The sequence below is a fragment of the Octodon degus genome, unplaced genomic scaffold (assembly GCF_000260255.1).
Source record: "Octodon degus isolate 3935 unplaced genomic scaffold, OctDeg1.0 scaffold00061, whole genome shotgun sequence".
Classification (NCBI taxonomy): domain Eukaryota; kingdom Metazoa; phylum Chordata; class Mammalia; order Rodentia; family Octodontidae; genus Octodon; species Octodon degus.
This window is the reverse complement of record NW_004524637.1, coordinates 9,116,857-9,128,373: the sequence shown is the minus strand read 5'-3', so window position 1 is coordinate 9,128,373 and position 11,517 is coordinate 9,116,857. Positions and strand designations below refer to the sequence as shown.

The window sequence follows — 11,517 nt, the reverse complement described above, 5'->3', positions numbered from 1 at the left end:
GTGGGCAGTCGTCATTGCTTTGCTGTTAATAATTAGACATTTATGTCATTTCAGTCCTTGAAAACTGTCCAGGAATCCAGGGAATTCTAATCAGTGAATGAAGGGCTAACCACCAGGAGCACCCACACAAAGGACTGTGTGTCAACTCGGCCTCCTTTCTCTCTCCTTGGCCCTTGTGCCCCATCCTTCCTCCTCCTCATGTCTGTTTATTCCTGTTCAGTCATTGTCAGTTCAAAGAAAAACTACCCAGGCCTTTAATGAAACTCTAGGAGTGTCACAGCGCAGAAAGGAAAATACCTCAAGATTTTCTAGGTAACTGACATGATAAAGAAGATGTTCTTAGAAATGTTAAAGAATACAGCGTTCCCACCTATTTTAGGACTTCGTACTTCTTTTTTTTTTTTTTTTCTATTACAACATCTCTTGGGAGTCATTTAAAGTGGTGGTCAGAAAGCTTTGTGCAAAGAGCCCTTTACAGTAGCCATTTTGACCTGTGGGTGCTGAGTGCTGTCTTAAGAGGACAGTGACTCCACATTTACAAATAAATAATAAGAGTGCAGGGCATCTTGCACACCTGCAGACAGTGGCTAGTGAAATGCACTTAGAGCAGCATGGTCTTGCATACTTATAATCCCAGGGAAGCTGACTAAGAGGCCCACAGGTTCAGATCCAGCCTGGACAACTTAGAGACTTAGCAAGACCCCGTCACAACACAAAAATGTGGAGCCAAGGCCTAGCTCGGTAGCTCAGCGCCTGCCTGGCAAATGCAAGGTTCTGACTTCAATTTCCAGTACCAAAAAATAAATTAGCTAATTAAATATAAAAAATGAAAAAGGTTTCAGTAAATAGAAGAAGGTCCTGGCATCAAAACCCCACACACTAGTACTACACATGTATAAAAAGAAAGTGGATAATGTGATGCCTCATAGACAAATGGATTTAATACAATACATTAATTCTGTGTGGCTTGTTTGCCCCCTTAATCAATGAACACATAGATTTATTTTAGCTCCTGTCAGAAAGATGGATGAGAGGAATTTTTTCATATTAAAAGTAGTTTTGAGCTCTAAAAGTTTGGGAACTACTATAGCATAATCACACCTGGTCAGCTGACATTAGTCATATAAGCATACACATATATCTCAGCAAGCACATTTTATCTCTCTGTCACTAACAGGACAGGGGAATATTAAGAAAAATGTTTCTATAGATGTGCCTTCTAGCTCTCACTCTCTCTCTCTCTGAGATGGCCTTTTAAATTATTAAATAGAATATTTCATCTTTGTACTTGAATACCTTATTGGTAAACACATAAATTAGACACCATTATTCAACAGGGTTTCTCACTCTGCTTGGGGGACAAAGTGTCCTTATTAGTTGTATCTGTTTAGATATCCTTTATAAATCACTAAATACATAAGAGAGAATTAAAAAGCTCAGCTGATTAAATATGAATCAGAAAACAAGATGATACAAATATTTAATGACAGTGAGCACCTCTTCTTGATCATTTGCAATTTGAAAAATTGGAGTTTGTTTTATAAAATTTTGATGATTCAACTTCATCATTCAAAGTAGTGTCTTCCAAACTAAAAAGTAATTTATAAGCATCCCTGAATATAAATGTGAGCACATTTATTTTCTCTTTGTACAAAATTTCCTTGAATAGAAGAGACTTTCTTTTAAATAGCAAAAAAAGACACTCCCTATGTACAACTTAATTTCATAATTCAGTTCTTCAAATGAAAATAGAGATAACAAGAATGATTCCTCACATGGCTAAGAGTCAGCAAAAGGATTTCTTGCTTACTCATTTCAGGGGACTGTTGTGGAAAATAACTAAATGGGCTTCTGACCGTGTTTTTGTATATAAAATGAAAATATGACAGTATTTTCATTACTGCTAATAAGGAAAATATTGGTGTCTAAATATTTATACTCTGAGATGAAAGTATAAATGAGATGAGAACTTGACTGAATTTTGAAAATAGATGATGAAAGACAAAACACGCTATCACTAAAACAGATTTTTTTTTAGTTTATGAAATAATGAGAACCTATGGCTTCACCTTTTCCCATAAAACATGTAAAGAACAAAGCTAAAATTTAAAAACAAGCAACAAATATACCAGGAAAAATATAGAACCTAATAAAATTCTTAATTAGATAATTCATGGTGCCCATACTTTCCCCTCTTCATGGGCCAGTCAATAAATAATATACTGGAGAGAGTTTGTATAAATACTGTCTTGGCACCAGGCAGCAGGAAGATTAGCACTGACTCCTGGAATAGGCCCTGGCAGCCTCCTGGATGGAGCTGCGAGTTTGGTGTGAGGTGATGCAGAAAAGGTTCTGTGCAGGACAGTTTATCCTCGAATCTACTGTGTTTAGACATGTGGAAATGTAGATGCTGCAGCATGCTCCCAGAAGAGCAACCACTTGGGAATACGCCAACCTTTTATTTTTGCGACACTATCATTCCTTGATTTTGCCCATGTGTGTAAGCTTTCCTGTGACCATATGGAAACACAATGTTAGCATGCAAAGGTGGGCTCCCAAGAGTGAGCCTTTGCCTCTTGGATGTTTGAAGAATAAGTATGGTTTTGAACATGGAGTCTTTGGAAAGCACACTGGGCCAATCAACAGGAAGAGCTACCCACTAGGAGACTGGACTTTAATCACCAGGCTGATTGCTGGGGAGGTGTCCAGCTATTCAGCAAGGTACAACTGTCTTCAGAGAGCATGTTTGCAGACCATTGATATTTGTTTCTCATCTCATAATTATTCAAAGGAAAGGACAACAGAAGCCCACACTTGCCTTCAAATGCTTCCACAATGCTACACTGCAAAAAAATCCCCTTAGCTACCATGTAGCTACCAAGATTAAATTTATGGAATGGAGGCTTACAATAACTTTGCTTTCCAAAGCAAGAAAATGTATGGTGCTCCATGTCTATATTTTGCTTATTATTTAAGAAGCTCATCAGTTCACAATAGATTTGGGTAAGCAGACCACATATCAAGTTTTGCAATCCCTTACTTATATTTTTTGAATGATCATAAGCAAGCAAATATCAAATGATTGCTAATTTTCCTTGATGCCTAAATTTTAGTGTTGATGGGTTTAAAGCAACCATACATTTGTTCTCTGTGAAAGCCTGAGAGAATGTTTTCTCTCCATGTGATTCTTCTTAGGCACACTTTATGTCATGGATCATGTTGCTCTGTGGCTCCATAATCTCCTTGATCAGAAAATTTGGGACACGACTGAGTTACATGATATTACAGTATAGGTTCTCCTATGTTCTGAGTCTTCACTGACCTTCAAAGGCTAGAGTCAAAATGTTGGCTCTCCTTGCAGCCCTTCTATTTCTCTAATTTTTGGTCTGCAAACTTAGGTTGTTAACCCTCCTGAAGACAAGCTTATTATTACCCTACAACATAGGCAGTTGGGTTTAACCTCACTCTCTGTCTGAATATCAAACATCTTAGTCATAACATGGAACAGGTATTTTCCATCAAGTATTGATATGTTAAACTTTAAGTCCCTACAGAAATATATATTCATAGCACTGCAACTTGGAACTTTTCTAAACCCAGTGTGCCATTCAGGGCTAAGATCTGAGGACAAATCACTTGGTTATGTTGGATGTAATTCCTTTTTTCATTTAAGGGGAATTTTTTTTAAATGATGTAAAATTTCAAAACAAGATGAACAATGGCTATTATATTGCACATTGTTATCTTTAGTTAAGCATTAATTGTTCCTTTCAATAAATCAATAGAAATTAATAGTACAATTATCTATCTATCTGTATGTGTGTGTGTGTTTATTTACTTGTTTTTTAAATGTATTTGGTTGCTAGAGGGTCTCACTATGCAGCTCAGACTCACAGTGATCCTTCTGCCTTCAGCCTCCCTAGAGCTGGGATTACAGGCATAAACCACTACGCCCCGACTTTGACCCTGGGGGTGGGGCTGGAGTGGCATGTGGTGCTGGGGATTGAACTGGGGTCCCTGTGCTTGCCTAAGCTTGCCTAAGAAGATGCTTTAGTCCACTGAGCTATCTTGTCTGCCTTTGTGTATTTTTCTTTGTTTCTTTGTTTCTCTCTCTCTCTCTCTCTCTCTCTCTCTCTCTCTCTCTCTCTCTCTCCTCCTTCCCCCATCCCAGTTGTTCCTTTTGGGTAATTTCTTTCCCTTTCACAGTATCTATTGTACATTTCAGATTTTATTTACTCTTTCAGTTTCTTACAATATGGAGACAACACTATGTTACACACACACAGCTCTGATTTATTTCACTTTTGAGTATGGTCTTGAGTTAATTCCATTTACTTACAAAAGGCTTGAGTTTATCATTCTTTATAGCTGAGTAATACTCCATTGTACAAAACTGCCACAACTTTTTTATTTATTCCTCAGCTGATGGGCATCTGAGTTGTTTCCAAATTTAGTTATGACAAATCATGCTGCTATAAGCATGAGTGCACATATATTTCTATGGTATGATGATTTCAGATCTTCTAGAAAAATATCCAGAAGAGGAATAGTTGGATTGAATGGGACCTTCAATCCAGTATTTTGAGGTATATACACACTGATTTTCACAGTGGTTGCACCAGTCTGCACTCCCACCACCACTGCATTTGTTATTGGTTGATTTCTTCATGACAGCCATTCTTTCTGGGATGAGTTGAAATTTCAGTGTTGTATTAACTTGCATTTCTTGAATGACCAAGGATGTTGGACATTTTTTCATATATTCATTTGCCATTTGTATTTCTTCATCTGAGAAATGTATATGCATCTCAGATGCTTGTTGATGCATTTGGGTCATTGAACTTAGAGGCCCCAATTTTTTTTAAATTCTTTTCTTTCCCGAGCCAAACTGTACCCAGCTTTATTAAAGATAGTTTTCATTAAAAAATCATGTATTTCAGGAAGGACATGGGCACACAATCGTTAACAGTATACAACAACTTTCAAACTCCCTTCTTGGATGGACTACAAAAAAATCAGGAAGCCATTATAAAATCCAATGAATTCTTCATTTGACACTCTGCAGTAGGGAAAGTTTAGAGTAAGGGTTGACATCTCACATTTAGAATGTTGTTTAACAACTTTTCACAAGGCAACCCTGACCTTTAGGAAATGAAAATGGCAGAATTATCAACCAGAAGATCCACAATCTAGAAAAAAAAATCAGTTGCTCTTGTGGGTCACCATCTCAACATTACTGGCAAGTCCAGATTGCCTGACACACTAGTAAGATTGATTTTTGAAATCAGGTCCCACTAGTTCTCTGGGCTTAAGGAGTTAAGTCTATGCAGATGGCAGAGAAAAGGAGGATATTAAATGAACTGGGAACTATCCCGTACCACAGGCATTTATGCCAAGGTGACCACATGTGTCAACATCAGGGAATCCCTCCTCCTGGGAGCCAAGAGGAAGTCTCTCAAAACCAGCAGGGGCAGGTGCTTTCCCACATACATCCAGCTTTGGAGACTTTGCACTACTGACATACATTCCTTCCCCAAAAAAGTTCAATGAGGTGTTCTGTGTGCTAACAATGTAGTTTAAAATAAAAGTAAAGCAAAATCTGCATTTTTATAAACTTGATAAAAAAATAGTACTTCAAACTGTACAGTCACAAGAACTACAGCTATCAAAATGCACTCACTTCATTTGGCATCTCCAGTGCCTTCAGGTTTTTGTGCCTGATCTGTGTGGTGTCTCCATTTTTTTCAGGATTATTCTCACCCTTGCTGGCATTGGCTTCTCCTTTTGGGTACCTTGTGTCCCTTCTTTACAGGGGCCTTTTTAGCCTTGGGCTCTGGTTTTAGAGGAGCTGGCTTAAAGACTACTTTGTAGATCTTCTCTGTGGTTTATCCATTATCTCATCTTTATCACCCTTAGTGTCCCATTCAACCTTTCTCTTGGGCCTGGTGGCTACAGCAGCAGCATGCAGGTGCTAAACATAAGATGCAGTGGCGCACAGCTTTGGGTGATCCACGGGTCATCCTCGCCTCTTCTTCTTCACATCACTTCTTTCATTCTTTATATATTCTATATAGAATACCTTTGTCTCAGAGTAAGTTGGCTAAAATTTTTCCCAATTCATGAGATTTCTTTTCACTCTGTTGGTGATTTCCTTTTATGCACAAAACCTTTTCAATAAAATGAGATCCCAGTTGCTGATTCTTTGAAGTATGTCCAGTGCAGCTTGGTTTTTGTTTATGAACTCTCTTACTACCCATATGCCTGCAAGATTTCCACCTACATTCTCTTTCAATAGATTTAGTGTTTCTTTTTCAATATTTAGATCTTTGATCTATTTTGACTTTAGTTTAGTGTCAATTTTCCTAGTGCCTTTTTATGTATTTAGTATAGGATCTGCAGGGTCTCATTGCACAGATTTGACTCCTAGTGATCCTTCTGTTTTCAGCCTCCCAAGCACTGGGATTATAGGCATGTGCCACCACTCCCAGTCTCAGTCGCCGTCTCAGTACACCCAATGGCAGGGCTGGCATGACATGCTGAGGATCAAACCCCAGTCCATGTGCCTGCCTAAGCAGGTGCTTTACTCCCCTGAACTGGCTGGCTGGCCCTCTAGCAATATTTATTAAAGAGGCTATTTTCCTTCCAGTGAAGGTGTTTGGCCCCTTTGTCAAAGATAAAATGGCAAAAAAAAAAAAGATAAAATGGCTGAGTGTGTGTAGTGTAGTTGTGTTTACATCTTCTAATCTGTTCTACTCTTGCAAAACCATGCTGATTATCACAGTATCCTTGCAGAATAATTTCAAGTCAAAGACGGTGATGTCCCCAGCTTTGTCTTTGTTGCCCAGAATTTCCTTTGCTGTTTTCAGTCACTTCGGGTTCCAGATGAAGTTTAGGAATGTTTCTCTAGATCTATAAGGTATCTAATGTTATTTTGATTGGAATTGCTTTAAATTTGTTTGACAGTTTTGGGACTATGACCATTTTCACAAAGTTGGTTATTTCTATTCATAAGCAAGGAATGTCGTTCTGTTTTCTGAAAACTCTTGAATCGCTTTTTTTGATGCTACTTTAAAGGGTGTGGTTTGTCTCATTTTTGTCTTACAAGTTTGTTGTATATTTGCAGGAATGCTATTGATTTTTTAAGTGGAGACTTTATATCTAGATATGCTACTGAATTTGGTTAAATACACACAAGTCTTTTGGTGAAACTTTTGGGATCTTTTATGTAAAGTATCATGTCATCTTTGAAGAGTGATAATTTAACTTCTTCCTTTCCTATCCTCATTCCTTCTATTCCTCTCTTTTGCCTAATTGCTTTGGCTAATGTTTCCAGAACTATATTGAATAGGAGTGGTGATAGTGGACACCCTTATCTTGTTCTTGATTTTAAAGTGAAAGCTTTCAGTTTTTGTTCATTTATTATGATGCTCACTCCTGGTTCATCATAGGTGGTTTGTATCAGGTAGTGGAAAAGACCATCTATTCCAATTTTATGTAAGATTTTTAATCATGAATGAATGTTGGACCTTTTCAAAAGCTTTTTCTGTATCTATTGAGATGATCACATGATATTTGTCTTTGGCTCTGTTGATATGGTATGTCACATTTATAAATTTGCATATATTAACCCATACCTGTATCCATGGGATAAATCTCACCTGGTCATGGTGTATAATCTGCCTGATGATTTGCTATCTTCTATTTGCTAGTGTTCTACTGAGAATTTTTCCATTTATGTTTGTTAGGGAGATTGGCCAATAATTCTCTTTTTGGTTGAGTCTTTCTCTGGTTTTAATGTCCGGGTAATACTTGCCTCCAAAAATGAGTAAAGGAGAATTGCTTTACTTGGAATTTGAGGACTATTGGCATTAAATCTTCTGTAAATTTCTTGTAAAATTCAGCTTGAATCCATCATAACCTGAGCCCTTCTTTGTTGGTAAGTCTTGTTATTGCATTTTCAATTTCATTAACTGATATGGGTTTACTTACGTTTTTATATTTCTTAATTTTTCTTTGGTAATTTATATGTATCTAGGAATAACTGTATTTCTTCTATCTGTTCCTTCCTACAACAGTAAAAATTTTTGAAGTAGCTATTAATGATCTTCTTAGTTTCCATAGAATCTGTAGTGATTTTACCTTTATTGCATGAATTTGAGTTTCCTCTTTTTTCTGATGAGATTGGTTAGGATTTTTATCAATTTTCTTTATTCTTTCAAAGAGCTAACTCTTTGAGTCATTAATACTTTATATTGTTTTCTTATTCTCCACTGAATTAGCTTCTGCTCTTTAAAATATCCTCTGTTCTTTGGACTTTTGGCTTCCCTTGCTCTTCTGTTCTAGAAGCTTGAAGTGCACCATCAGGTATTTTATTATTGCTCATTCTGTTTTCCTGATGTGCGAATGTACAGCTATAAATTAACCTCTTAGGACTTCTTTCACTGCATCCCATAGGGTGATTTAGTTGTTTTGTCACTTTCATTTGATTGCAGATATTGTTTAATTTCTTCTTTAATTTCATTTGTGACACACTGGTTGTCTGGGAGGATCTTATTTAGTTTCCATGTGTTTATGGGGTTTTGGATACTTTTTATCAAATTTTAATTTCACTGCACTGTGATCTGATAATATGCATGGGATAATTTCAATCCCTTTCAATTTACATAAATGTACTCTGTATGCTAGTATATGGTCTATTTTGGAGCACAACCCATGGTTTGCTGAGAAGAATGTATTCTGATATTGTTGGGTGGAGCATTCTCTAAAGATGTTTTACTAAATCTATTTATTCACAAGTTTATTTCAGTTCTGTTATATCTTTGCTGATTTTTTTATTTACTTGATCAATCTCTTTGTAACCATGGGGTGTTAGGGTCCCATGTTGTGATGGTCATTTCTTATTTGATTTTTCCTGTGCATTAATGTGTGTCATATAATTGTGTGCTCTGTATTTGGTACATATATATTTATAATTAATATCTCTTTTTCTTGCATTTTTTCCCTAACAAGTACAGATTGACCTTCTTTATCTCATTTGATCATTCTTGATTTAAAGTACTCATTGTCTGAAAACAGAATAACTACCCCTACCTCTTTCTGGGTTCTTGTCACATGGAGTATCGTTTTCCATCCTTTGTCTTCAAGTCTATAAATTTCCTTTCAAGTTAAATGTGTTTCTTGTGTATAGAATACCTATGAATTTTTTTTCTCTACTCTGACAGCCCATTTGTTTTGATTGATGAGTTGAGGCAATTTACAGTAATGTTTATAACTGATACATATTGGCTTATCTTTCTCATGTCATTTTCCTATTGTTGTTTTCCTACTTTTCCTTCTGTTTAATTTCCTGCAGTGATCATTGGTTCCTTTCTATTGTTGTTCATGGAATTGTGGTCATTTTTGTGTTTTTCTAGAATACCTTTAGTACTCTTTGAATGGTTAGTTTGATGATCATTCATTTCTTTAACTATTCTTTGTGGTGGAAGTATCTCATTTCTCCATTGATTTTGAAAGATAGTTTTGCACAGTACATCAATCTGTGTTCGAAGTTGTTTTCTTTCAGGACCTGAAATACTTCATTCCAACCTCTTTTTGACTTGATGGTTTGTGTTGAAAAATCTGTCGTGATTTGGATGAACTTTCCTTTATAGGTGATCTGTTTTGTTTTTCCTTTTTTTCTAGTGGCTTTTAATAGTCTGTTCTTGTGCTGAATTTCTGGGATCTTGATTATTATATGTCTGGGTGTAGATTTATTTTGTTTATTGTTAATTGGAGTTTTATGTGTTTCAATCATCCTTACGTATGATGGTTTTCCTATGGATGGGAAATTTTCTGTTATTCCTCTTACAAAAAGTCTTTTTATGTCATTTGTGTTGACTCCTGCTTTTTCATTGACACCCAGCATTCTTATGTTGTTTTTCTTTGCATCATCTTGCAGCTGTTGAATTGTTATTTCTGGGCTCCTTGTCGTTTTTAAGAGCTCTCACCTTTTATGGTCACTATCTGCAATGCTATCTTGAATGTCTGAACATCTATCTTTAGTTTCATTCAAGCAGTTTAAAAAGATTTCGATGGAATTTTTAATTTCTCTGGATATCTCTTTGTATCTGTTTCATGTATTCTAATTCTTTCTATATTGTTCATTCAAGGTATCCATCATTTTTCTAATCTCCTCTATTTTTTTATCTATATTTTCTTTAGATATGTTGAGCAATTCTTTCATTATGGTTGTCATTTATTTTTTTACCTGAGAGATTATTTCTGATCCAATCTATTCTATAGACTGATGGAACTGATACTTTATTTTAGTTTCTATCTTTTCAGAAATTTCAGGTCTATGACTTCCAGATTCTTCTATGTTGATGCCTCCTGGACTTTTGCTGGGTGATTGTTCCTTTGTTTTCATGCTTTCTATTTCTACAATTTTTTATTTTGTTTTCTGTGATGATCCTTGTGAGTTTTGATAGTAGATAGCTATATCACTAAAATCAGCTTTTTCCAGGAATAGTCTGTCCTTCTGGGATAGCTTCTGTGTGTAGGAGATTCTTGATTTATGTCTGTCCCAAGTTCCCACCTTCCAAATTAATTGAGAGTGGGTTATTGGTTTCTGCTTGGCTTAGTCCCCAGTCTTCTGGTATAGGGCTGTGATGAGATTATTACCCCTGAGCTTCCCAGTGTTGTTATGCAAGTGAAAACAACTGATTACAGTAATACAATTACTAATAAGCACATGTTAGGAGCTGAAAAACTGTGGTAACTATTGGTTTTGTACTTTAGACCACAGAAGCAAAGTCTACAGTTACATAACAGAACTAATCATAAATTAGGAGTTTGTATATAAAGTCTTTACATGTATTAGAGTGGATTTACCTTGGGTTCTTCTGGTTGAGCTGGTTGGCAGATGTCTTGCATGCTTCCTGCACTAGCTGCTAGACCTGCAATGTAGGGATGTTGGCAACTACCAGGGTTTCTCCAGACACAGCGTCCATGGATGATGCAGAGGCCATGGACCCAGCTTCTCCCCTCCCACTGAGCTCACCAAAGCTCCCGAGTCTCACAGAGGCTCACCACAGCTCAGGTTGGATGTATTTCTGCAGAGAATTCCCTAGACTTTTAAAAATACTTTTATTGAGAAACAAATAGCAATGAGACAATTTCAAAACTGATTAGTAGGACAGGTTCAATAATTAGTACATTGCATGTTGTTGTCTTCTTAGTGGTTATTCATAGTACAAGATGCAAACATGATGTCCTGTCCACACACATTATTAGTACAAATCTTTCTATTCATTGAATTAAGAGAAAGTAGCTGTATATCTATCCCAACTATTTTGACTATACAGATACAAAATGGTCCTACCTTTGTATCCTTTTTTTTGTTTATTTTTATCAGAGATGGGTATTCCATTGTCATTTAAATACTGTAGGTGTGTGAATTCAGCAAAATATTCCAATATAGTCCAGTAGTCCATAATAGTAGTGGGTTATCCATAGGACTGGCAATGTCAGAAGTTGTTG

At 36.4% G+C, this 11,517-nt stretch overlaps 1 pseudogene; it reads right to left on the bottom strand.

The window, feature by feature from the left end:
- Positions 1-5,681: 5,681 nt before the first annotated feature.
- On the bottom strand, positions 5,682-11,006 carry LOC101564467 (annotated as a pseudogene).
- Positions 11,007-11,517: the final 511 nt, after the last annotated feature.